The sequence below is a fragment of the Diceros bicornis genome, unplaced genomic scaffold (assembly GCF_020826845.1).
Source record: "Diceros bicornis minor isolate mBicDic1 unplaced genomic scaffold, mDicBic1.mat.cur scaffold_161_ctg1, whole genome shotgun sequence".
Lineage (NCBI taxonomy): Eukaryota > Metazoa > Chordata > Mammalia > Perissodactyla > Rhinocerotidae > Diceros > Diceros bicornis.
The window spans coordinates 564,308-591,093 of NW_026691067.1; the positions used below are offsets into that span (position 1 = coordinate 564,308).

The 26,786-nt window shown below is 47.1% G+C and overlaps 1 pseudogene; it reads left to right on the plus strand.

Annotated features, from left to right (window-relative positions):
• The window catches only part of LOC131402592 (butyrophilin-like protein 9), a 50,584-nt pseudogene that overhangs the window by 21,039 nt on the left and 2,759 nt on the right, over positions 1-26,786 (plus strand).

Sequence of the window (26,786 nt, forward strand, 5' to 3'; positions counted from 1 at the left end):
CACAGCTCAGCCAATGAGAAGCCATTGCTGCCCTGAACTGTTACTCTCCCCTAATGAACTTTCCTTTACAATAGCCCCTCCCTACTGCCCCCATTTTCTCACCTTTTTGTGTTTTCTGGATTTGCCTACGGTTTGCCATAGCATGCAGATTCCAAATTGCAATTCTTTTGGCTATTCCCAAATAAATTCATTTTGAGATAAAATAACAGGCAAATTTCCTTTTTAAGTTGACAGAAGAGAGTCTAGTGTAAGTTCAGCCCAAATTCAACTAGTGCAGAGGTAACTACATGTTTTAAAGGGAGGATGAGGGAATGGGAAGAGAAAGCAGGGAAGTGGAAATTTACAAAAAGCAGGAAGGAGGATTGGTCCATATGACTAGGCTATCTGGGTTTGCTAACTGCTTGTGGACACTGGCTCCCACTCTCCTAGAGAGACTGGGAGACAGGGACCCTATCTTCAAGTGTTGGCTGACACAGATGGTAAATTCCTTTGTGAGCTCTGAGTTTTCCCAGGTAGGAACTTCAAAGGAGAATGGGTCATCCCAGGGACACAGCCTTGAGTTGTTAGAAATGATGCCAGAGTTTGTTCAAGTCTCTTAGGTAGGGTGGTAAAAGAAATCATTTGTGCTGGGAAACTACAGTCTTTATAGGCCAAGGTTGATGGTAGTGAAGAATAGGGCTCAAAGGCACCTGATTTTTGTCAAGGAATCTTTGTCAAAACTTCATATAAATAGGTGAAAAAGTTAACATCAATGCAACATGGTAGTCAGATTAGAAAAATGGGTGCTAATGTGCACCTCCCTCCAAAAATCCCAACCACCACATGCTTTTCATAACAAAAATGAATAAAACAAAACCAGCAGCCATGGCAAGGACGGCAGGCCCCAGGGGCTGTTACTGGAGCCCAGGATGGTGTCAGTGTCCAGCCACCACAGACCTTGGCTGCTGGAGGCTCAGGAGACCTCGCCTTCTGCGGCAGCCTTCTGAGCATTCCCACCTCAGGACAGTGGTGGGGAGCAGCGCTGGAGGTCCTGAGTCAGCAGCGAGGCCCACCGACTGTGCCTGGGGAGGAGGCATGTCTCCTGAGGAGCCTTAAGGAGAGGACACAGACTGGGTTGCAGAAGATGGACGGAGTCCAGGGGGCCGGAGGGAGCAGGGGGTCTCAGAGCACTGGGTGAGTGGCACATGTGAGGGCTGGTTCCCTGTGTGTCCTGAAGGGAGTAAGAAATATGAAGCCAAGAACTGGCAGAGGACCGTCATGAGGGATACGTGGTGGGCTGGGTCAAGGGGTTGTTGTCTAGAAACAAAGTGGTCAGCCCAGAGGACACTGTGGAAGGAGATATCAGAAATTTACGTCCTGGTAGGAAAGGAGAGAGCGAGCCAGCGAGGGGCTGGGACAACCAGGGAGGGCCTGGCTACACACATGCACATAGCCACTCACCCACACATAGAGGGGAGTGTGTGTGTGTGTGTGTGTGTGTGACATAGCAGGAGAAAGAGAGATTCATTTTGTGAGCTCCTATGTGGTTTAATCTCTCTTTATATGGCCAGAAAAATAGCTGAATTACTCACATAAAACCTGACTTTACATCTCAGATCTGGTCAGAACTAAAAAGCCCCTTATATTTAAAATACATATATTCTCATCAAAGTAAAGCAGGTTCATGTTTAAAGAGTAAAACTGAACAAAAAGCATTGTAATGAAAAGCAACAGCCCCCTAATCTCCCTCCCTTCTTCATCTCTTCCCTCCCCACCCCAGTCTTGTTGCCCGAGGGAGAACTTTGTGACTTTGGGTTTGGTTTTTGTGTAGTTACTTCCTGATGTCTGAATCCTGTGTTTATATCACCATCCCCCTCTGTTGACTCCCTGCGCTGAGGGGTCAGGATTAACTCATTTACACCACCCTCTACGTCCTTACCCGCTCTTCCCACGTGACTCTGTTACAATCCCATTGCCTCCCGTGGTCATATTTACATTTTGAACAATTATCTTTCAACTGAGAAAGTACAAGAAAATCTTCAGAAATGAAGGGAGTCAGAGAAATTAGACTACCGAAGGACATTTAATGAGATGAAATACTGGAGGATCTTTCAAGCAAAATGACCCCAAGAAAAGAGAAAGCGATGAGACATGTCACACAGGAGACAGTGAGGAGCCACAAAGTTGCCAAAAGTGGTGACTGCTGTGATGACTGCTGCTAATGCACCTGTGATTTCTAATACCATTCCAGAGAATACTTCCTAGAATAGAAGAAGGAAAACTCGTGTGTAAAAGCATCTGAAACAAAACGTCCAGGTGATTTCCGCCAAACCTGGGAGTCTGGAGGGAGGAGTAGAAAGGAAGGAAGAGATGTGAAAGCAAACTCAACATTGTGTCTCGTTCAGAAGTGACCAGCACGTCTAGCCACTGAGAGAAAGTGCAGGTTCATGGATTTCTAAGGGGAGTGGGTTAGGTTATAGAACTTTCAAACCAGTAGAGGGCACACAAAGAGAGAAAACTACAATCCACCCAGTCAGAAAAGAAAACATACAACAAAAAGAAATCACTTTTCATAGGAACATAAAGTTAGGAGAAGAAGAAGTCAAAGCAAATCAGTAACCACAAAAAATGTGACAAATTACATGCTCCTATTAAAATATGGAAACTTTATCTTGTGGCAGAAAAAAAGTCTTATGCTTCTTATAATAGATTACAATAAGGATGAAAGGAGCAAACACTAACTATATGCCAGACACCGTTCTAAATGCTTTATATATAGACACTTATTTATCTACAGATATATCTAAAACAAGATCACTGAGAAGGCTTGTAACAAAGGGATGTGATCAAGCACACAAAAAGTATTCTTCTAAGTCATTCTTTCATTAAGAGGAAAATGAAACTAAAATGACAGACTACTTGGAAATAAACAATAATAAATAAACCTTACATGGGATGGGCTCTAGGGGATACACAGTGAATAAGGATGAACCTTAAAGACTCTGTTAGAGAGAATTTGTTAGAGTGACACAAAGGAAATGAGGCCATAGGCATGTCAATCAGATGCCAAAACAGAATAATAAAATGACCTCTAAAAGAGTAGAAGGAAAAATCTAAAAGACAAAAGCAGATATCAAAGAACTAGGAAAATACATAGATTTGTTAAATAAAAACAATAGCTTTTTCTTTCAAATGGTAAAAAAATAAACTATTTTTAGCAAGACTTCAAAAGAAAGAAGGAAAGAAGGAAGGAAGAAAAGGAGGAACACATAAGTAATATCATAAACAATAAAAGGAATATACCACCAGATATAGCGGCTAAAAATTATGAGATTATCATGCATAGTTTAAACCAATAAATATGAACAATATATGAAAACATAAATGAATAATTTCCAGAAAAACTAAATGACCAAAATTGGTAAGTTTGTCTAGGCAGAGAACCTGAATAGAATACACTTCTACAGTGGTTACACATCTGCTTCTCCCAAAGGGCTTGTCCAGATGGTTCTCTAAGTTACTCGATCAAACAAACAGTTCTGTGATATTTAAAAAACTTTGCAGAGAAGATGGAAAGCTTTCTTACTTTTTCTAAGATGACTGCACAACCTTTATTCCAAATTGGATAAAGAAAACACTGAGGGAGAAAAAAAGAAAGATAAATGAAAGAAAATTATATACCTATCTCATTCATGAATATGGAAGACAAACCCTAAATTAAATATTAGTATACAAACAGAGCAGAATATTAAAAGAGTAATACCCATGACTGAGTAGAATTTATTGTAGGAATACAAGAATGGTTCAGCATTGGGAATTCTATTAATGAAACTCATTTCACTAAGGACAAAAATTATTAACTATCAAGTTAATAGATGTTTAACAAGCAATTGATAAATTAGACAACCATTCCATATTTTTAAATTCCTTTCAGTAACCTAGGAATAGAAGGAAAAGACTCGATAGTGTATCTTTTAGAAAACATGTAGCAAACACCACAGTTAATATTAAACACCAGCAGCATTAGCTTTAAAATCCAGAATAACACAACAATGTCTGTTATCAATGCTGTTACTTACAAGTGTTCTTGAGAACCCCAACAATGCGATTTTTAAAAGCATAAATATTGAAATACAAAAGAAAGAATGTATTTCTTGCAGATGATAAAATTGTTTGCCTAGAAAACCCAAGAGAATAAACCGAAAAACTATTCGAACTGATAAGAGAGCTTTAAAGGGTGATCAGGTACAAGATATAAACAACAGGGCAATGATTTTCCCCAGACACTAGCAATAACAAATTAGAACACTCTTTAAAATCCCTTTCATAATAGCACACAATCTGTGAAATAAAATCCAGGAAAAAAGTCTCAACAACTAATGTGGCTGAAGAAGAAAACTAAAAGACTGTGTTGAATGACAAAAAGTGGACTATATTCTTGGGTGGGAGACTAACATGTTATAAGGTGTCAGTTACTCCAATCCAAACCCCAAGATACTGATTTTGAAAAATACAGGAGATGATTCTGAAGTTCATATGGAGGAGCAAATACATAAATATAGCTCAAACACTTTAGAAAAGGAAGTATAATCAGAAGTGAGATGCCCTTCAGATATCAAATTGTCACTAAAACAGTGTATTACTGATATGGGAAGAGATAAGTAGGTCAATGGAACAGAACAGAGCATGTAGAAACAGACCTAACAATGTACGGAAATGCAGTAAGCATGAAGAGGCCGCTTCAGTCGGGGAAACTGGGGTTTTCTCTAACAGGCGATGTGATATTTGCTTCGCATGGGAGACTTTATATTCCCCCACCACACACACACTCCTAATGAATATAAACGAAACAAAACCTATAGAATTATTAGAAGAAGAGCCTAGAAATATTTGTACCATATGTTAATCATTTAAAACTAAATTTATGTTCAATCATGACACAGACCCCAGAAGCTGTAAAATAAATTATTGGCATATTTATCTACATTAAATTTTTCATCTCTCTAAGATGAAAGATACCATAAATAAAGTAAAAACACAAGCAATGGGTAAAATATCTGCCTCAAAGATTACAGACAATAATTCTGGTCAATATCCAAAATATCTAAAGAATGCCTACAAATGGATAAGAAAAGGCAAACAGTCGAGTATAAATATAAGCATGAGATAGAACAGACAACTCACAGACCTGAAATACAAGCAGACCATAAACATGAAAAGATGCACAACTTCACCAGGATAGGAAAAGGTGCAGTAAAATAAATTTAGCAAAATGCAAAAGATTTGTAACGTCAATGTTTATTAAAAAGCGTGTACAGAGATGGGCACCATTGTACCCTGCTTCTAGAAGTACTGATAGGCACAACATTTTTGCAGGGTAGCCATCAAAACCTTAAATGCATGTTCCCTGTTATCCGGCAATCTTCTGTTCTAAGGAGATAATTACACAAATGCACAGAACACATTCACCGAAGCATTTTTTGTAACAATGAATTTCTGCATATCAGATGCCAAGATGGACAAGATGGAAACAGTGCACAGAGCAATGGGAGTGGGGCCCTGTGGAGCGTCCCTTGCAGACTTCAGAACCAAGTCTCAACAGGGACACTGTGTCCATGACTAGCTCTTGGCCCATCTGGGGCAGGTTCTCAGAGCTGCACTCGGCCGTAGGATGTGTGGTGTCCTAGAAGCTCTGCCTCCCTGTTAGGTCAGTGGAGTCCCTCACACTCCAGGGCTTCTGGTTCTGGATTGCGCAATGAGGGCCTTGGGCGAGATGATCCCTAAGGTCTCACCGTGTTCTTCCATCTGTGGAGGAGCTCACCTCTATTTCTAGTCTCTTTGTTGCTGCCTCCGTTTTCCTCCTGGGAGTTGGTGTGTTGTCCCAACTGTGGTTGTTGAGGACAGTGGCCCATGTGCAGTAGAAGGGCCCTGGCTGGCCACCAAATCCACTGCAGGCTTCTCTACCTCCCAGCAGCCCCTCCCCTCCCCCAGCCCAATATTGGACAAACATTTTAGTAGTCACCAGAGGTCATCTCTGAACCATGTTACCCCCCTATTTCTCCCTCAGGCAGTTACTGAAAACAGCTTGATTCTTAGTTTCAAACTTCAGAAGGGGCCACCATTTGCCCTCTTGGGCCCTGTGACGGGAACATAGCTGCTCAGTTTTAGCTGGGGATTTGCATCCTTACTAGTTCCTAGGCCCAATGATGTAAGTACAGCAGTGAGTGGATGTTCTCACAACTAAGGCTGTGAATGTTCCTTTTTAAAAGTCTTTGTAATGACATTGTCATTTTTACTTAGACATTTAGAAACCTAATCCTGAAAGGACAAAGAGGAAGGCAGAAGGGTCTCCTACAAGGACCTCTAGTATTTGGGAGAAGACACTGTTGAAGCTGATTTTTCTGGCAATGTTTTCCAGATGATCCCATTTTATCTGGGCTCCATCAGGGATGGACTGGGGCTCATCACGACAGTGAGGAGTGCACGGTGCTGAGAAGGCCAGGCGGATGGTCCTGCCAGTTACTGCTCATTTAGGGCCAGGGTCAGGGCACTTTCCAGAAAAGCTGTTTCTAGGCTAATGACTTGTCAAGGTATAATTTTTAAAACAATAATAAATGTGTTTTTATTTTCTCATAATTTTTAAAACGTGAACAAAGTATAATTTTAAAAAAATTTAAACATGAATCATTCAAATATAAATGAACTTGTGTCAAAGATTTTATTCAACCCATTAGTTCTTGAGGGAATCAATAATATGGTAAAGAGTGGTTCAAAGAGCATTTGAAAAGTTAGGTACATCGAGGCAGCTTAATATAGCAATGTTGGGATAAGATTACCAGCTTATATATGAAGTGGTTAATGTCCCACCTTTTGGGACACCATACCTTTGTGACTATTTTCTCCATTAGACAGAAATTATTCGCAACTCTGTTGGACAAAATCTACAAGTTAAATATGCAAGTGCACTAAGTCTGGGACCTTCAAGTAATAGTAAACAATAGTCAAACCAAGTGCCCTAATAAATAATTAATCCTTATTGTGCCAGTGCCCCCATATGACATTGGAAGGAAATGTTGGCCACTTTTTGGCCTTATTTAGAAATTGTAAATAATTTTCCTTAAAATGGGTTCCCCCGAACAGAACAAACAGGTGCTGTTTGTTCGCCAGAGGAGCCAGGAGAGGTTGTGGACGACACTGTGCAGCCCGCCCATGCTGGGGAAGGAAGCACAAGTTTGATGCCCATGGGCGTGGAGCACCATCTTTAAGAAACAGCCTTATCACTTTTTCTTCCATTACAATCTTTTCGTAACTCAATCTCTGTCAAACTCTAAGTTTGGGCTGGCTCTCTGAAAAAGCATAATGAAGATACATCCACCAGAGCCCATCCACTGCCTCTCCAAATGGATGGCACTCATGTGAGCACTGTTCTCACAGGGCCTGCATTGAACTGGTGGCTCCTTCACAAGCAACTCTCATTCTATACGGCTCTGCATGCTAGGAGAGGATGCTGGCTAATTCTTTACTGCACAGGAATTCCTCTGAGGTGGGAGTATCTAATGCTGATGCCTTTGGGTAGCACTTTACAAGTTACCCCAGAAATGCCTGTTGACCTTGGAGACTTCAGGCTGGTTGGGCAGTGGAAGAGTATGTGCAGCCCCTGCAACCCCTGACATCCCCCGGGAACCAGCTAAAGATGAGTGCCTGCAGCTCAGAGAGCAATGTGCTTCTTCCTCTCTCTCAGTGTGTGTGTGCTTCACCGCCCGTGTGACAAAAGCACAATGGTGGCACAGGAATTTTCAGTATGAGTTCCTTGGAGAAAAACGAAGGAAAGTATGTAATGAGGAAGGTTCGGGAACAATGCTTTGGGCTCGGGGGGAGGTTGATGTGAAATCATCCAATCCATTCTTTCTGCCCCTGTTACGAGAGGTTCGGGGATTCAATCGGAGACGTAAAAGACACTTTCCACGCCAAACAAATGGACTGAAGGTATATTTTATTATATAGAGGATAGCAAAGGCAATAGTCTGCAAACAGATCCGAATAGGTCAAATATTAAGAGGGAAAAAACATCAGCTCGACTGGAAAGGGAAAACATCCATATCAGCGGAAGAGAAATGACACAAATCAACCGAAAAGAGAAACACCAGGTTGACTGAAAAGAGAACACATCAGATCAGTTACTTCACATCAAGTCAATTACTTCACATCAAATCAATTACTCACAATATTCACACCCCACTGCCGGGAGAGTCCTGTCAATCAACGCGGCTGGGCAAGGATCACACGTCCTGGGCAAGACGTCCCTTCCATAGGTGGAACTCTCACTAGGTCTCAGTTTCCAGCAGTTTTTATACCATCAATAATTTTTTGAGTAAGCAATTACAGAATTCGCAGAGCAAGCATTTAGTGTTTCCATGCACAAATGGTTATCAGTGGCGTGCGTGCATTGAGCCCCCTGGCTAATGTCTCAGCCCAGTAATTGTGTACGTGCATTGTTCTCTTTGGTTATCATCCTAGCCCGGCACAGATGGCCAGTCCATCCCGTGCTACGACGCTCCAAGAGCCTTGAAATGTTACAATTTGCAACTCTCTCCATGGGAGAAAGGCCAGTTCCCCGGGAAAAGGCCAGTCCCCACCACACAGAAAGCAGCTTTATATTTGTTTGTGTGCTGGTGGCTGTAGGTCAATGGAGCGGCCAAACATGGCTGTACTCATGTCAAGACAGCCCCTGAGCAGTGTAGACCAAAAACCATCTGCCTTAATGACTGTCTCTTCCTTTGTGAGTCAACCCATGCGACTCACCTATGCCAGGTGGAATCTGCTGGTGCCTGAGAATATGCCAAGGGCCGAGGAGACTTGATCCCTGAACTCCAGGGGTCCAAACTGTAGGTGAAAAGAAAATACAGTCACATAAAGACATTTGCAAATGTGTCTTATGAGATATTTTCACAAGTCCAAACTATAGGTAGCAACTTGAAGAGTGACAAGGAAGAGGTTGTGCACAGAGTTCACCCATGAAGACATTGGAAGAAGAAGTGTTGTGAGGACCTTGGCGAAAGAGAACATGGATTGGCAGAGAGAAGAAGTGAGCAGGACACCACATGCAAAAGCATGGGCGTGGATGTGAAGGCTGCACGTGCTGGGCTGGTGAAGATTAGGGGCCAAGAATAAAAAGAGAGAAGGCTGGAAAGCTACGATGGTCACTGAGTGGGGAGATAGAGGTGACACAAATTCCTGCATGGACTCTGAGGATGAGGGAAACATTTTATTTTCAAACTCAGGAGGGGAGATGACTCCCCTCCCTCTCAAGCCTGCCTCTGTGCTCACAAGTTTATCTTAAGCCACCCTTACTGCTGTCTTTTGCCGTCCTTCCTTGGCAGAAGAGAAGGATTAATCCACCTATCTGTGAGTTGGATATGACTTCCATTCCATCTCCTCTGGTGTCCCAGCTGTGTGTGAGAATGGCCTTTGTGTTGAGGAAGGGACTCTCCCGCTCCTCTGCCCGGGAATTCCCTCAGACCGTGTCATGGTGAGGGCTGGTGTCCACCAAGCAGAATTGTCCTAACGGACCTGATGGAGAGGCTGAAGCGTAGTGGGTTCTCCACTGTCCAAGGACAGGTGAGGGTCCTTCCTGTCTCACTTATAACCCACCAGGAGTCCAGCGCTTACTCTTTTTTTGAGTACAGGACTTTGTACCTTTCCTGAGGCCTTGGACTGGAGGTGCCCATATACAGCTGGTGAGACGGCCATGGGGTCCTGTTCCTGCTGGGTGAGCACCCTGGTGTGCAGGCAGTGCTAGGTGGGGTCTCCCTCCCACATCCCAGCAGGGCTGTGCCTGGGATCACAGAAGTGGACTCTGCCTGCTGCCTTTGCATTCCTGCTGTGACAGTCTCACCTCTCCCCAGGCAGTGTGGAGGACCTCAGGTAAAGGGCAATGAAAAGCAAGGATTAACGTTTCCAAATAGCCCCTTGGTACAGCCGCCATTTTCCTTCTCTAGCCTGAATCACTTCAGATCCTTTGAACTCCCAGATGGCTCTCAGCTGCCCAGGATGTCGCTCCACTTCCCTGTGTGGCGTGAAAGGTCCTTTGGAATTGGGTTCTATCTATTTTTGTCTAGCCTTCCCTTCCACTGGTGCGTTTCATAAACTCTCTCAGCAAGCCTGTAGACTTTTCATCTCCACACAGCAACCCCCCCCCCCCAGAATGTCTGTCCCCCTCCCCTCACCCTCCTGTTTCCTTGATCCTGTTCAGTGTCCATTTTAAGTTCAATCTGTCCCTGAGCACTCCTGTGTCTCCCCAGCCCCAAGGACCTGCACCCACCATTTGAGCTCACCACTTAGCCCCCTTTACTGTGTAGGACATCTTTATGCATGCATAAGCCCAGGATATATGCACCAGCCTGCCTGAACATGGAGGGTCACCTTCAAGTCAGTGCCCCATAGCTCACTGTTCTCACCTCCACCTGCTCACCCAGAGCCTGAGCACCTGCCAGGCCCCACCCCAAACATCAGGCATTTCTGAGAGTCTCTGGGGGTGTCTTGCATGTGCTTTAGCTACCCTGTGCCACAGCTCTGATCTGTCCCCTAGGGAGGGTGTCAGTGTGGGGTGCAGCCAGGTGGCTGGCACCTTGGTCCACTGTACTTCTCTCCCACTAATATCAAAGTTGCACCGAGGCCTATGTCAAAATGGGGTGGGTTAGGGTAGTGGTTGCTTCTTCTTTTTTGAGTTCCACTCCATTAGAGTAATCCCAATACAGTGCCCCACTGTATTTCCAAGTTGTGTGTGAACAGCTCTTGTGGGTTTTACTTATGGCAACGCTCCCAGGCTGTCTTCCTTCCTGCTCTTGCCCTGCAGGGGAGGGTATGGCAAGTTAAGAGCTGGGCATCAGCCCTTTCCCAACCCTTAGTTAGCGGATATTCCAGTCCAGTCTCTGTGTCTTTCCCTGTGATGGTTAAGAGAGAAGGGCTAGTCAGGGATGGCCATCCTGCCTCCCTGGATCCCAGAGATCCTGGGCAGCCAGCTGGAGCATTTTCTTCCTGCTCTGAGCCTCTGCAGTTTGCAGTTTCTACAAAGCCCCCAGATACCTTTGCTCTCCTTCTAAAACTTTGGCAGGACACTTTCCATGGAAATTCAATTCATGATTTGCCTCACAGAGACAGGATGTGACAGGGACTTCCTCACTTTGTTCTCTCCATCTCGATTTCTATAGCAAAGGACAGAGCAAGCAGTGCGTGTCTTAAGGTGGAAGGTGGGCGGATAATTCTGTCACAGACGATCTGGCCCGTCTGTGACAGAGCTGACTCGACTGTCAGCCTGTGTCTAGGGGATCTTAGCATCTGAGACCAAGACCCTTACAACAGTTGTCTCCTTTGCAGGGGAGTTGAGATCACCAGGACTCATCTGCCATTTCAGACCCTTTGCTGCTACCTGTCAGGTATGTGGCTCATTCTCACTGCCTATCTAAATGTCCACCTTGCAGAAATGGAAAGCAGAAAATGACAGTAGGAGGTTTTGGAGAGAGCACAGGATGGGTTGGCACCCTCTTGTCAGCTGAGCCTGGCTGCAGGACAGGGTGTTTCAAGTGTGGCCAAGGGGAGATGCCCATTCAGGCAGTTCCACTGAGGAGGCAGGATTCAGACACATCCCATTTCCACCTCAAGCCATTTCAAGCCTCACTGAGGGTTCCTTCTTTTTTTTTTTTTTTTTTTGAGGAAGATCAGCCCTGAGCTAACATCTGATGCCATTCCTCCTCCTTTTGTTGAGGAATATCGGCCCTGAGCTAACATTCGTGCCCATCTTCCTCCACTTTATGTGGGGCGCCACCGCAACATGGCTTGACAGGCCCTGCTTCAGTGTGCACGCCCGGGATCCGAATCTGCGAACCCTAGGCCACCGCAGCAGAGCGCACGCACTTAACCGCTAGGCCACCGGGCCGGCCCTGAAGGTTCCTTCTTGGAGTGGTTCATCTTTCTTAGAGGAGACTAGGGGTGGAAATCCTCTTGTGGGCCTATTGAAATCAAACAAAAACAAGCCAGTGGGCATTAACTGACAGTTTTACGGGGGCAAAGCATCGCAGCTGGCGCTGGATGGGGAGAAGGTGCAAGAGTGCAGAAGCCCTACCCGTGGGAGCTTACAGCTTCGGACGTGGGGAATGGGAGGAGGGCAATGCACACCACTGTTATGCAGCCCAACCTCACCAAGTAGCAAAAGCAAAAAAATAATAATCTTTAAAGAGACACCCAGGGGCCAGCCCCGTGGCGTAGCAGTTAAGCACACGTGCTCCACTGCTAGCGGCCCGGGTTTGGATTCCCGGCGCGCCGAGGCACTGCTTGTCAGGCCATGCTGTGGCGGTGTCCCATATAAAGTAGAGGAAGATGGGCACAGATGTTAGCCCAGGGCCAGTCTTCCTCAGCAAAAAAAGAGGAGGATTGGCAGATGTTAGCTCAGGGCTGATCTTCCTCATAAAACATTAAATAAATAAATAAAGAGACGTCCAGGAGCCGAAGGGCTGGAAATCAAGAGAACGTCAAGCGTTGTTTAGGAATTGCAGCTGCAGGAGGAGAAAACCGAATGGGGTTGGAGTGGGGCCAGGGAGAAAATGAGGAGGAAGAGGAGAAATGGGCTTCCCCTGGATCTCTTCAGCATTAGTGTGCACAACCCTTATTCCTCCCTCTGTGTCTTCAGGAGGAAACAACCTAGAGGCCCCTAGAAAGCAGGGAGAACGTACCCCACCAGCAAAGCTTAGCTCCAGTCTGAGACCCCCTTTCTGGCTGTCCCTCTCCTCACTGGGCCCTCCTTCTTCCCCAAATATCCAGCATGTCCAGTCTCTCACCTTTCCCCACCAGAAATAGACTCTGAAATCCATTTACAGTGTTTCCACTCACAAGGGTACTTGTTTGATAAGGATTAGAGCCTTTAAACCTCAGAGTGAGGTTGGAAGAGGGGTAACTTCAGGCAGCATGTGGGAAGGAGGGCAAGAAGGGCATTCAGCCCCTCTGAAGTCACTTCAGGAAATTGCCAGACTGTCTCCTTCTGATTAAAGGCTTTCAAGGCCGTGTCCTTGTGTGTTGGGAGAAAGGGACCATGGGGCATTTGTCTCCTATCCAAGAAGATGCTGTTGACAGGTCTGAGAGAGATTCCAGTTTTAAGTTGTATTATCAGCAGTGGGGTTTTTAGATTTTTATTCATTTGATGGTTGGTTGGTTGGTTGGTCTTGTGGCTGACACCTGTGGACTCAAGCCACTTCTTCAGAGCATGTGAGATGCCATCAGGGTGAGTGTTGCGTCAGGGTCTGTGGCCAGGAAGTCCCTAACAGGGTCATGGTTTGGGGGCTCGAGGACTGAGAATGCACCCAGCCCTGACACACGGTACAGCTGCTGAGGACTCTGTGTCCAGCGAAGCGCTGAACTTGAGAGGAACCCCCACTCCACACACCTAGCTGTGTGTTCAGGGCAAGTTACTTAGCCTCCCTGGCCTCAGTTTCCTTGTCTGTAATTTGGATCTATTAGTAATAATAATATTAATACTTCTGGTATAGGTAAGCACCTGGTAGATAGTAAGCGCTCAGTTCATGTTAGTTTTTATTGCTGTGGGCATGTGCACACGTATGTGTGTGCCTGTGTTTACAACCTCCTCGCCCTGCACCTTAGTGATGGAAATCACACAAGTGTATCACAACAGAGCACTGTAGTCCCGTTAGTAATTCCACGGTCTGGAACACACTGACTGCCCCCCAGGAGGGGGCACCATCCCCCGGCCCAGGGAAGTTGGAGCATGTGCTCCTCCTGTGAGGCACCCCCAACCCCAGCCATGAGGCCTAACGCCCCCTCGCTGCCTTGTGGGAGGACCTGAGTACCACCTAACACAAGTCTTGACTGATTCCTGAGAATCTAGCCGATCCAAATGGATCCATGTGAGCCCTGTTTGTTTTGGAAGGCGTTAGCTGGTGCTGATATAGCCCTGATGGCTGTGCCCTCCTGGGCTCCATGTGAGAGTCCAGAAAAAAGACTGGGACACAAAAGAGAAGGGGACAGGGAGACGGAGAGAAAATGCAAAGCCGCGTGCACCCCTGCTCTGGAGTCCTTTGTTGCCGGTTTCCAGGCCTGTCACAGACACATTCCTACCATCAACCAAAAGAGCAAGAGGCTGGACTGTTGGGCCAGAGCCTGGACTCCGACCCAAGGCTTCTGTTATGCTGGCTATTGGGTAAACAGTGGTTCCAATAGCTTCCAGCCATCAAAATGGCCAAGCCTCCCCAGAGGAGACTCCTGCCTCCTCCCCTAAAGGGGCTCTTCCTGAAAAATGAATGGAGCCACCCAACTTGTCCCTTTGCCTACAAGAGGGCAGGGCCCCCAGACACTGGCCACTTGCCTCGCAGGCCCTTGCCCCTCCCTCCGGCTGTATTTCCACCAGCCCAGGGCCTTCCAGCTCACAGTCACTCAGGGACCCCACCCCCGCCGCTTAACTAACTCTCACACCTCCTCTGACCACTCTTCTCCTGCATGACCCAGCAGCTTTTAAAGTCCTTTGTCCACTCCCTGCTGGTAGTATTGCTGATGGCATCTTGGGGGCTCTGCAGCCACAGGACCTCAGGCACATGCGCCATGTGGCAGGTCTGCAGGAGAAGGAAAATCAAGCAAAGGGGTTGGGGGCAGAAGGAGGGAGAGGGGAGACTGAGGTACTGGAGAGTAGAATGGGGGGGTCTCCGATGGGGTGAAAGGAGAGGGGTGCAGTCTCTGAAAGAAGACAGAGAGCAGATATCTGGAAGGTGGAGGACGAGGGAGGAGGTGCTGGCTTTCATTATAAAGAGCACCCAGCCAGCCCGAGGGAGGCTTAGCAGCCTTCTGAGTGGGCAGTGTTTTCTTCCACTGTTCCAGCAAAGAAACTCAGGTTTAGCCAGTTAAAAAATCTGCCTAATGTGGCACATCTAAACAGAGGAGAAATGTGGAGAGGATTCCGTACCTCCCACAATGTGTCAGCCACCCACACGCCCTGCCTCTCAGGCTGCCGGACATGACCACAGGGCCCAGGGGGCATCAGGGGTGCGAGTGGATGCCCCGCCTGTGCTGGGGCTGGGTCTCCTGGACCACAGATCGGGGGGCATGGCTAGAGGGACCACCCCATCCCTGTGGCCTCTAAGATGCTGTAGATGGAGTGGCAGTTACCAGCTGACCTTCTAGAGACTCCACCTGAGGTCCCAGGACTGGAGGAAGGTGTCCCAGATGTGGCTGGAGTTGACAGGCAGCTTCCAGGCACGCGTACCACTTCCGAAAGATCAGAGCTCTGTGTTTGTTCTTCTGTTTTGTGGACCTGATGTTCCAGGCCAAAGGGAAATGGGAGCAAGGTGGGGCAGGGAGAATGAAAATGCATCTGCGAGTCCTTGTAGATTTCCCTTTGTTTGGGGAAAGCCACTGAATCTTAGCTGAGCCCACACACAATGTGTGGCTTTATTCTTGGCTCTAAACAATACAAAGCTCAGAGCCGCCTCCTTTGGGACCCTTTAGCCTTGTCCCTTCACAGCTGCGTGGTCCTGCAAGGCCAGCGACGCCGGTAGCAGTGCTGCCTGGTAAAATCAGAAGGAGTTCCCACATCTGACTGTGCCTTAAAAGAAGCCAGTCACTGGGCCTGGTAAGAATTAAATAAAAAACAATTGAGGCATCAACAGACCTCAGGCCTGACGGGCTGAGTGCCAGCTCTCCAGCGTCACTCCACCGTCTCTTTGTCCTTCTCGAGGTGGCCCCACTGCTGAGGAGATGGTGGATTTCCCAGTCTCCCTGGACTCGTCCCAGCGAGCACCTCTGCCCAGCAGCCTCTTCTTCCTCACCAACCTCCTCCTTCTCCTCCAGCCTGGGGAGCTGAACTCAGGTAGGTGTCTGATCTGCAGCCCAGCCAGCCAGGACGAGAGCACATCTGCTTCTGCCCAGCCCTCCTGCCAGCTGCTCCCAGGCTAAGATCTTGTAGCCTTGTACCACACCACACCAGTGGCTAAAATACAAGATCTCCATTCCAGTTGTTAAAGAGCCACTGGCCCTGAGCACCATCCAGCCCCAGAGTATTCCTCTACCATCTCTCCAGCCACCTGGCACCCCTTACACACTGTCCGCGACCCTACAGCTCACAGGCATGGCAGGGGTGTAGCAAGAGGGTACAAAGAAACTCTTGCTGGTCTGTGCTTGGGCTGAACCAGTTGGTAAATATTTTTAACTCCACTCCTGCATATAAGCCATAGCTTTCAAAGGGCAGGAAGGATCTCGGGACTACCATCTCTCATGAAAGAAGCAGCCAACACAGAGTATCAACTAATTATGCAAATGCAATTCCCTAATTCCCTGAGCTGGGAACCAGGGATACCAAGGTGACTGGGCACAGCCCAGCTCCTCAAGCAGCTTGTGGTCAAGAGAGGGAGACGGACGTGATATCAACAGCTGGCTGTCCAGCTGTGTGACCAGGGCTGCAAGAGAAACTTATCCAAGGATTTGGGAGCACAGCTAAGAGAGCAATTTGTTTTTTCCAGAAAGCCAAGAAGAGTCATGGAGAGGAGGTAGTGTTTGAGCAGAGCCTTCCAGGAAGCACATTTCCAGCAAGATGACAGATAGGGGGGAAACTGAGGCAGGGTGTGCCCAAGGAGAGGGCCGGGCATCAGGTGTGGGGGACAGACAGCTGGAGAGAAGCCGGAGAGGGAAGCTGGTAGGAAGGGTGATGGGCTATGCCCAGTGGGCAGCAAGGGGTCCCAAATGGCGTGAACACAGAAATGCACCTCCACGATCTGTGGGATCCATGAAGGGAGAACTTGGGGATGGGGTTTTAGCTGAACTTCAAAGGAAGGAGATGAAGTGCACAGAAGCCAGAGAAAAGAGCGAGGGCATGCCGGGTGGCAGGGAACAGCACGTGCAAAGGAGCTGCTGCAGGAATGGCAACACTCATGGAAACTGCAGAAAACAGACTAGCTTGGGGGAGTAGAGGGGCCACATGGAGACACCATCGAAGACGACGACCAAATGAAAGATCCTCATAAACAGAACTCCCCAAGGCAGGATTTAGCCTTTAGATAGGAAAACCCGTGAGGCAGGGAGCCCACAGATTATTTCTGATACCCTTTGTTATCACAGAAGCTGTACTTATGCATTATACAAAAATTAGGAAATCAGACAAAGGAAAAATAAGAAAACATCTATTCCCATCATGCAGAAGTTACCACCATCAACAATTTGGTATATCTCCTTTCAGATCTTTTTCTCTGCACATTTATGCAAATATGTATTTTTTTAATCAAATAAGAGAATAGTAACATTTTTTTGACATTTGGTTTTTTTGGGTCAAAGATTCCATTTCATCGAATGCCCTGGCCACTTTTATATAATTGTCCCCAAAGTAGCATTTGCAGCTGGTTGGGTCAAACCAATAACCAGTCCAATACCACACATTGTATCTGTTTGTAAAGTGCCTTGTGTATTTCTTAATCTGGCACATTCACATTTTCCATGACAATTACTTGTTCAAGAAACCGAACCAGTCGTCCTGTAGTGTGTCTCATCTTCCTCATTTGAAGGGTTTGCTGTCAATTCCTGAGCTGCAAAGGGGCGTGATAAAAACATGTTTGAGGAGGGCTGATTTTGTCCCTTGTTCTGGCTTCTCGTCCTAGAGGCCCTCGACGAGGAGGTCAAGGTGGTAGGCCCCGAGGAATCCATCCTGGCGCTTGTCGGGGAGGAGGTGGAGTTCTCGTGCCACCTGTCGCCGTACCTGGACGCCCAGCACATGGAGATCCGCTGGTTCCGGAGCGGCCCCTCCGACGTGGTGCACCTGTACCAAGACGGGCAGGAGCTCCACGGTCGGCAGATGGCGCAGTTCCAGAACAGGACCCAACTCGTCACGGACGAGATCGCCGATGGCAGCGTGATCCTGCAGCTCCGCGGCGTCGTCCCCGCAGACCAGGGCCCATATGGGTGCCGGTTCTTCTCCAGCGACTTCTCTGGGGTAGCGGTCTGGGAGCGGAGGTAGCAGGTGCGTGACCCGGGCAAGCCCCAGCAGGGAAGAGGGAGGAGGGGTCCATTTGGATAGAACTGCTTTGCTCAGGAGTAGAGAGTCACAGTGAAAAGGAAAAATATCTCTAATTAAAAAAAAAAAAAAGATTAAAAAGAAAGATTCATTAGAAAACGAACAAAAGAATTGTTCATAAAAAGATACACAAATGGCCCTTAAACACATGAAAAGATGATCACTTTTACTCATAATGAAGGAAAGGCAAATCAAAGGTGAGATGCAGTTATTTTACTTATCAGATTGGCAAAAATTCAACAGCTGGACCACACATTTTGGTGGAGCTGATGGGAAGCAGGCCCTCTGCTCTGAAGAGATGGACAGAGTTCAAAGTTCAGACGCTCTGGTGCCGGGGAGTTTGGCAATAGCTAACAGGACTGTCTGTGCATCCACCCTCTGGACAGCAGTCCCACCTCTAGGAGTTTCCGCTGAACATACACCTCCCACACCTCCAATGTGAAAGAGGAGGATGTATAAGTTTCACTTTGTAGCCTTATTTGTAATTATTAAACAGTGGAAATGACTGAAATGTCCAGGCACAGGCGCTGAGTATGGTCCATCACACAATGGAGTGAGTCATGCTGTGCAGCTGGAAAAATGAGGAGGGGCTCCATGAACCAGTGTGGAGTGATTTCTAAGATGTTAAGACAAAAAAGCAAATTGCAAAAGAGGTTCTCTAGCATGTACACTTTTGTGTAAGGATGATGGAGAAACATTGCACAAAAGAAACACAGGAAGGATAAACTAAAAACGAACGAAACTGCTGCCTTAAGAAGGGGGGTGCATTGGGATGAAAAGATGGAAAACGGTCTGGGGCTGTCTTGATATACATTTTTTACAGTGGTGATGTTTAAACCATATTAATGTTTTGCAAATTCAAAATAGAAGGCTAACTCCACAAGGATGGGGAGATAAAGGAATGCATATGACACAAGCCCTTGAGCTCTGGTGGGATCCAAGAGACAGAAAACAAGCTATTGAAATTTGGGGTGAGGCTATTCTTCATTCTAAGGGACTGTCCCATGCATAATATGACTAAATGCCAGTAGTCCTTCCCTGCCAAATGGCCCCCCTCATATTTCCAAATGCCCCTCAAGGGTAGTACTGTCCCCATATCCCACACAGCACAACTGATTTAGACTGTTATTATAGTCCACGGGTGGGGGCTGTGAGCCCACATGTGTGTTAAGAGCAGTCACAGTTTGTCATGCCTTACGGTGACTGCAAATGCTGAGTAGTGGCATGAACTTCACATACAAGTTCTGGGAAGGAGCCTGATCTTTCCCACTCCTCCTGCCTTTCCCAGGGCTGGGCTCAGACCCTCATATCTCCCTTGAGGGCTTCAAGGAGGGAGGCATTCAGCTGAGGTGCAGCTCCAGTGGCTGGTACCCAAAGCCCAAGGCTCAATGGAGAGACCATCAGGGACAGTGCCTGCCTCCAGAGACGGAAGCCATCATCCAGGACGCCCAGGGCATGTTCAGTCTGGAAACATATGTGGTCGTCCGAGAGGGGGCCCACAGCAACGTGTCCTGCTCCATCCAGAACCCCCTCCTGATCCAGAAGAAAGAGTTCGTGGTCCAGATAGCAGGTCAGTGGATGCTGGCTCACCCTATCCTCGCAGTTGTGTCCTCCATGTCCATTGTCCCAAAGGCCATCTTTAAGGACACAGTGGTACTAGGTCCTGGCCGTGTTGGGGGTGGGCTGACCTTGACACCTAAAAAGTCAGCAATTTGGATATCAGGAACCTACTAAGAGTGCAATTGATAACCCAAAGACTTAATGGGCGAGGCCCCAGAAAGCCAACATTTATGTACCAAAGGCCGTGCCATAAGACCCTGAAATAACTCTCCTCATGAGGGGTCATCATGAGAGCCCGTGTGTTCCTAATGTCATCCCTCAAACAATATTTATTGAGTACCCAAAACCACAGTGTACGCAGAACCCTTGCCCTCAAGCTGACCTATTCCAGTGGCGGAAACAAGCAAAAGAGTGGATTACATCATAGCTTAGAGGGTGTTTGGTGTATAGAGAACAATGGAGCAGGGAGCGCTGGAAGGCGTGGTGGGGTGTGTATGTGGATTGACGGGTCAGGAAAGAAATTGCTTGGGCAGTAAGTTCAAGGTGAGGCCATTATCTAGGATCAAAGTGTTATTATGAGACACGCACTGAAGGGTCTAATGTTCATGGCTCCAATTATTTTAAATCTTGAGGATAAACCTAACCTATGAGCCATTTTTCACATTGGTCCAAATCAATAGTTACATTATCATAAGAAAGAAACCTCACCCTTATAAGCGATAACTTGACCTCAGGGAAGAGGACTTGACAACACCATGTGTTACACATAGTTCATCTGAAATTCACCTAGTAATTGGGGTGGCCATATGTGTTAGCTAATTGTTTTTATCCAAAGGAAAAATAAAACACCTTACATCTCTGTGACAAGCACAGTAGTTACAACTTGGAACCTGGCTAGGAAGTAAAACTTATGGCATGGAGCTAGGGACACTTTCTCCTGGGATGTTTACATTCCAAAGAAATGGCTCTGAGCTCCTTAAAAAAAAAAAGAAAAAAATTCTAGCTTGTGCTGGCCAGAGGCTAATTCAGCTTTCAAAAGGATTTACGTACAATCTCAAAGGGGTAGAGAAAGGATTTACAAGTTTTTTAAAGGAAATACTCTAAGAAAAGGGAAAGGGGGAGTATCTTTCCCTTTTTGCACCAGAGAAAATCCGTTTTTTTCCTTCTTAGATTTGTGTTTATCCTGTAGAAAGGGTGTGAGTCACACAGATATCTGCAAGGAGGTCATTCAGGTAGAGGGAATGGCAAGTGCAAAGGTCCTGGGATGGGAATGTGGGTGGCTATTGGAGGAGCAGGGAGGAGGCAGGAGAGGCTGGACAGAGGGACAATGTTGAGATTTCAGGTCAGGGTGGCATCTGACCCTGAGCCCTAGCTCTTAACTCTTAGATCAGTGCTTTGCAAACCATTTGTGGTGAAAGACCAATCCATTGTGGCCCAATACTTCTGTACAATACAATAAAAATGCATTGCTAGAAAAATAAAATTAAAAACAAAAGAATATGTTGTGCTAAGTGAAATAAGACACAAAAGGACAAATACTGTATAATTCCACTTATATGAGGCACCTAGAACAGTCAATTCATAGAGACAGAAAGAAGAGAAGTTACCAGGGGCTGGGGGAGGAAGGAATGGGGAGTTACAGTCTAATGGGGACAGAGTTTCAGTTTCGGAAAATGAAAAAAGTTCTGATGGTGATGGATGCATAATGTGAATGTACTTAATGCCACTGAACTGTAAGCTTAAAAATGGTTAAGATGGTAGTTTTTATGTTATGTATATTTTACCACACTAAAAAAGGAAAATATATTTTTTAAAAAGACCACTGAGATAAAAGCACCAATTTTTTATAATTGTCTTCAATAGACACAAAATTATTATCTTAAAATGCCACAAGAATTTCTAAAGGGTTACTCTCCATTTTTGCACCTGTCTCTTTACTGTGTAGCCACTGTGGATCTGCCCTGAGCCACATCCTGCCTCTGGGCTGATCCTCCCCAGGGAGCCTGGAGAGGACAGAGGGGCTTTGCTATCAGTTCTTCCAACGGTGTGAAGAAAAGTAGAAGCCAAGTATTTGCAAGGAGCAGGCGGATGACTTGTGGATTCCATGGTGAGGGTAGAGAGCAATAATTCACTGGGCTCCAGATATCAACAACATGCCTCGGATTCTCCTGATCTTCAGGTGCAGGGCGAGAGTAGAAGAAGCGGAGGAGGCCAGGGCGCTGGTCGCAAGGGCGTCAAGCCGGGGGAGTGGGCGGCCGCTCAGCCCCTGTCCTTGCACGTCCTGCAGTTGGCAGCACTTCCCCCTTTCCGCCGAGCAGCTTCAAGTTCGCCGCTCTTCCTCGGGATCCACCCCTCGAGAGCAGGTCCCAGTCCCACTTTACAGATGGCTTCGGTGGGGCCAAGGGGGTTGAATGCGCCAACAGGTCCCTCGGAAGGTTTTCCGGCACGCAGGGGCCGGAACAGTGTCGTCATTTAGTGTCTTCGTGGCGCCTAAATCGGGACAACTCCCTGTGGGGTGTTTTCCAGACGTATTTTCACCCGGAACCTCCCCCTGGAAGAGAGCTTTCCTCGGGACTCTGGCGGCGCTGCCGCTCCTCCCGGCTCTGCCCAGGGCGCTGGCGCTGCACCTCTCTCGCCAGCAGCGGAGGGCCCGCGCTACCAGGCGGCCCTGCCGGGAGGGGCGGTGGGGGCGCCGTCCCCCCGCGGGCGGGGCTGAGGCGGGAGGGGACAGGCGGGAGCGCGCACTCCCGTCCTCTCCCCTTTCTTCCTCCTGGCAGAAAAGCTGAAGGAGCAGGCGGAGAAGGACACAGGTAACCAAGGGAGGGGCGCGCTCTTCGCTCCCGGCCCTGACAGCAGAAGAGAGGGCGGTGGGTCCAGAAGGCCGGTACTGCAGACCCTCGGGCAGGGCAGATAGGGGGCGGCCGAGGGGTGCTCTTCCGCTTCCTCAGCCTCGGGGCCCGCCCCTCCCTCGCGTCCACCCCAGCCTGCTCCCCAGAACGCTGGGGCCCGAGGCTGTGCACTTTGGGGAAACGAGGCTTCGGTGTTCATCGTCGAGATTTCCCTCTTTTCTTCATTTCTTCTCCAGGGAAACTCACAGCGGAACTGGGTAAGCTCTGGGTGCCGCGCACACGGTGCTGGCCTGCGGGCTAGTGGGGTAACCCTGCTTGCGCACAGTGGAAGAAAGAGTTCAGTGAGTTTAGGCTCCCTTGGAAGAGCGATGGATGGCAACGACCCATCCCTCTGTGCCTCCCACCTCTCCACTCCCAGCCTGGAGCGCAGCTGCCAAGGAGGTCTGGCCTGAGACCCTGTGGACAGACCCTGCCAGCCCTTCCCCTGCAAATTATACGCTTCAGTTATAATTACACGTCTACTCCCTCCTGTTCATCGTCCTGGAATGTCCTCCTCTCTTGAATACAAGTGCCACTGGCAAGGAACGCCTTTAATTTGCACCAAAGTGGAGTGAATTATCAGATTCATTTTTCTACCTACAGGGACTTAGCACCTTGAAACCATGGTGTGTGTGTGTGTGTACAGAGGAGGGGAGAGTGAATCCAAAGGAAGGGGAATGGAGAAGGCCGCTGTGGGTAGGGGGAAGACCTAAAGAACCACCTTGCCGGCTCCAGTAAAACTCCACACAAAATTGTGAGGTTGGAGAAGTTTGTCTTGCAGCCTACCCAGTCCTGAAGGGGAAAAAGGAAACCCAAAAAAACCAACTATAATAAGTCATTAACACTGTAGTTGGAATTAGTATATAGTGTTGCCTTTCCCAGGAGCATTCAGTTTTAAAAGGACCTGGGGGGCCGGCCGGTGGTGTAGTGGTTAAGCTTGGCCTGCTTTGCTTTGGTGGCCTAGGTTGGCAGGGTTTGAGGGTTCAGTTCCCGGTGTGGACCTACACCACTGGTCAGCCATGCTGTGGCAGCAACCCACATACAAAAAAGAGGAAGACTGGCACAGATGTTAGCTCAGGGCCAACCTTCCTCAGGGGAAAAAAAAAAAAAAAAAGAGGACCCAGCATGAAAAAATCAAAGGAATGCGTTTCTAATGGCAAAATATCAGTCTTGGTATCTGGCCAGGGGAAATAATTGTGTGTGATGTCCTCCCAGTCCTTTAAATAATGTACCGAGGAAGCCGCGCTGAGGCTCCTGCAGGACCTCCTCCCCAGGAAAGCATGTGATTTCAGGGCAAAAGAGCAGTAGCCCCTTCAGCCATGAGCCCTGGGAAGAGGCTCCTGAGTACCAAGAGTGTTTTCCCTTCTGAGCCTGTGCAGATCTCTGCTTTAGAGCAAGGAATAGGATGAGGCGTAAGAATCCCGCAGATGGGCTTCTTTTCTTAGGGTGATGCAGAGACAAGGATGGGGTTGGGGTGAGTAGTGGTTCCCAGTGGCCTTACTGCCTTGGGAAGGTGTCTCCATTCATCCCCAGGCTGATGTTTTCCCTGCGTTTTGCTTACAGGGAAGCTTCAGACAGAACTTGGTAAGCGACCGTTCTTAGAACTATTTCTTCTTTAGCATCTGGGTATCCATGTGTGTTCTTCTCATCTCCCAACTAGGTATGATGCCCAGGCTGGAAACCTGCTGGCTGTATGGGTGGCAGGAGAAAGGGGAGAGGGGCAGGGGTGGGTGCAAAATGCATCATGTGAGCAGGGAAGCTGCAGGGACCTGGTGTTCTAATTCCATTTTCCCTTGGCTGCTTCAGATTGGAGAAGAGCTGAAGGCCAGGCCGGTGAGTGAAGCTCATGTCCCTCCCACTGTCCACTTTACATCTCAGCATCCCAGTCATTGCTATGATTAACCAAACATGCTTCATTCTGGTTTATTCCACAGCCACATGGCATATATTAATCTATGTCACTTGGTAGAGGTTATATCTGAGTTTTACTTCTGCATTTACTTTGATATTGTCCTGAGGTGTAAGCATACTGTAAATCGTTGGTGCCAATCCTGGTTGCACATCAGAGTCATCTAGATTCCTGGTGCCCACTCTCAAAGACTCTGACTCATGGGTCTGGAGTGGGCATGTTACCCTGTATGTAACTATTTCTCCCTGTACCTTCCTCCTTTCCCCCCATACAGCATACAGTCTAATGTGTATCTTTATTTTGTATATACAGTCATGCACCACATAATGACGTTTCGGTCAACGATGGACCGCGTATAGGATAGTGGTCCCTTAAGATTAGTACCAGACAGCCTAGGTGTGTAGTAGGCTGTACCATCTAGGTTTGTGTACACGCTATGATGTTCACACAATGATGAAATCGTCTAATGACACATTTCTCAGAACGTATCCCCATGGTTAAGTGATGCAGGACTGTATTCTTGCAAAACGTGAATTGCTGTTTTGTGCACATACATTTTAGTTTCTGTAAATAACATTTATAGTCTCATGCTGTTCCCTGCTTTTCTCACTCATCACTGTGTTTTACCTTCCTCCACATGTACATCTGATCTGTTTCTCCTTCCTGCTGCAGAGCACCCATTTTAGCCAGCCACTCTCCTGGAGACTCAAGCCTGCCTCTCACTCCACACCACCACAAACAACGCTGAATGAGTAGCCTCTTCTGGCTGTGTGTGGAGATTTCTCTGGGATGTATGCCCAGGAGGGGAGTTGGTGGCCCATGGGGGATGTGTCACAAGTGGGGTAGAGGGACCCTCTGAAGGCAGCACCATTATCCTGCCATTGGCAGTGCCTTGAGGCTCCACATGCCCACATGCCACATGAGCCTGCTTTCTAAGTTAGCCAGTCAGTGAGGATGAGTGATTTCTCGTTGTGCTTTTAGTCTGCACTCCTCTGAACACTAAGAAGTCTGGACCTCTCTTTATATGCTAGTTTTGGGGCTTCGTCTTCTGAAAATTGCCAGTTTGTGGCCTTTGCCCTTTTTTCCTATGGGATGCTGTCTCTTTCTTATTGATTCACATGAGTTCTTATATATATATATATATATAGGATATTAATCCCTCATTGATATTAAACATTGTGAATTCCTTCTTCTATTCTGTCATCTGCTATTTGCTTTGTCCGTGTTGCCCCTTATTGAAAAGAAATCATTAATTTCGATAAAATCTTATTCATCAAATTTGTACCCTGTGTTTTTGATGTTTTGTTGAAGAGGACCTTCCTCACTCTTAGGTCACAAAGATATTCTCTTACACTTCCTTTTATTCACTTTATGTGTGTTATGTGTAGGTCTTTAATCCATCTGAAATTCACCATTTTATTTGGTGTTAGGTGAGACTCCAGTGATTTTTCTCCATATGGTGAGTCAGTTTTCCCAAAGTCAGCTGCTCTGCCGTCTGTGATCCCCCCACTGATGTGGGGTCACCTTCAGTGCATACTCGGTTCCCATGTCGAGAAGAGTCTGTCCATTGGCCACCTAGCACTGCACTGTTTGTACTGCTGTGGCTTTTATAGTACCTGCAAGTACAAGTTCTCCTCCATTTCCGCTTTCTTTTTAAGGTTAATGGACCTCCTTAAAATAGAACTTTTAGGATAAATTTATGAAGTTCCAAAAAAAAATCTAAATGTAGTTTTACATGGAATTGCTTTGAATTTATAGATAAAGTTAGGGAGAATCAGCATCTTTATAGAATTGAGTTATTCTATGCAAGGGCTATATGTTTTTAAAGTCTACTGGTTATTCTGATGCAAAAGCAGGGTTGGAAGGCCTTGCTGTAAATTTGTGGAGCTCTGAAAACATCTTCTATTGCTTTTGCTACATGTTGCTTAACAACAGGGATACATTCTGAGAAATGCCTCATTAGGTGATTTTGTCATTGTGTGAACATCGTAGAGTATATTTACACAAACCTAGATGGTATAGCCTACTACACACCTAAGCCATATGGTGCTAATCTTTTGGGACCACCGTCATATATGCGGTTTCTCATTGACCAAAACATTGTGTGGTGCATGACTATATTTTACAACTTGGTGATCTCTCTATTGTAACACAGAACAAGATAAATTTTTTTTATTTATTTATTTTTCCCCCAAAGCCCCAGTAGATAGTTGTATGTCATAGCTGCACATCCTTCTAGTTGCTGTATGTGGGACGCGGCCTCAGCATGACCGGAGAAGCCGTGCATCGGTGCGCGCCCGGGATCCGAACCCCGGCCGCCAGTAGCGGAGCGCGCGCACTTAACCGCTAAGCCCCAGGGCCGGCCCGAACACAGAACAAGATAAAATGAAACAGA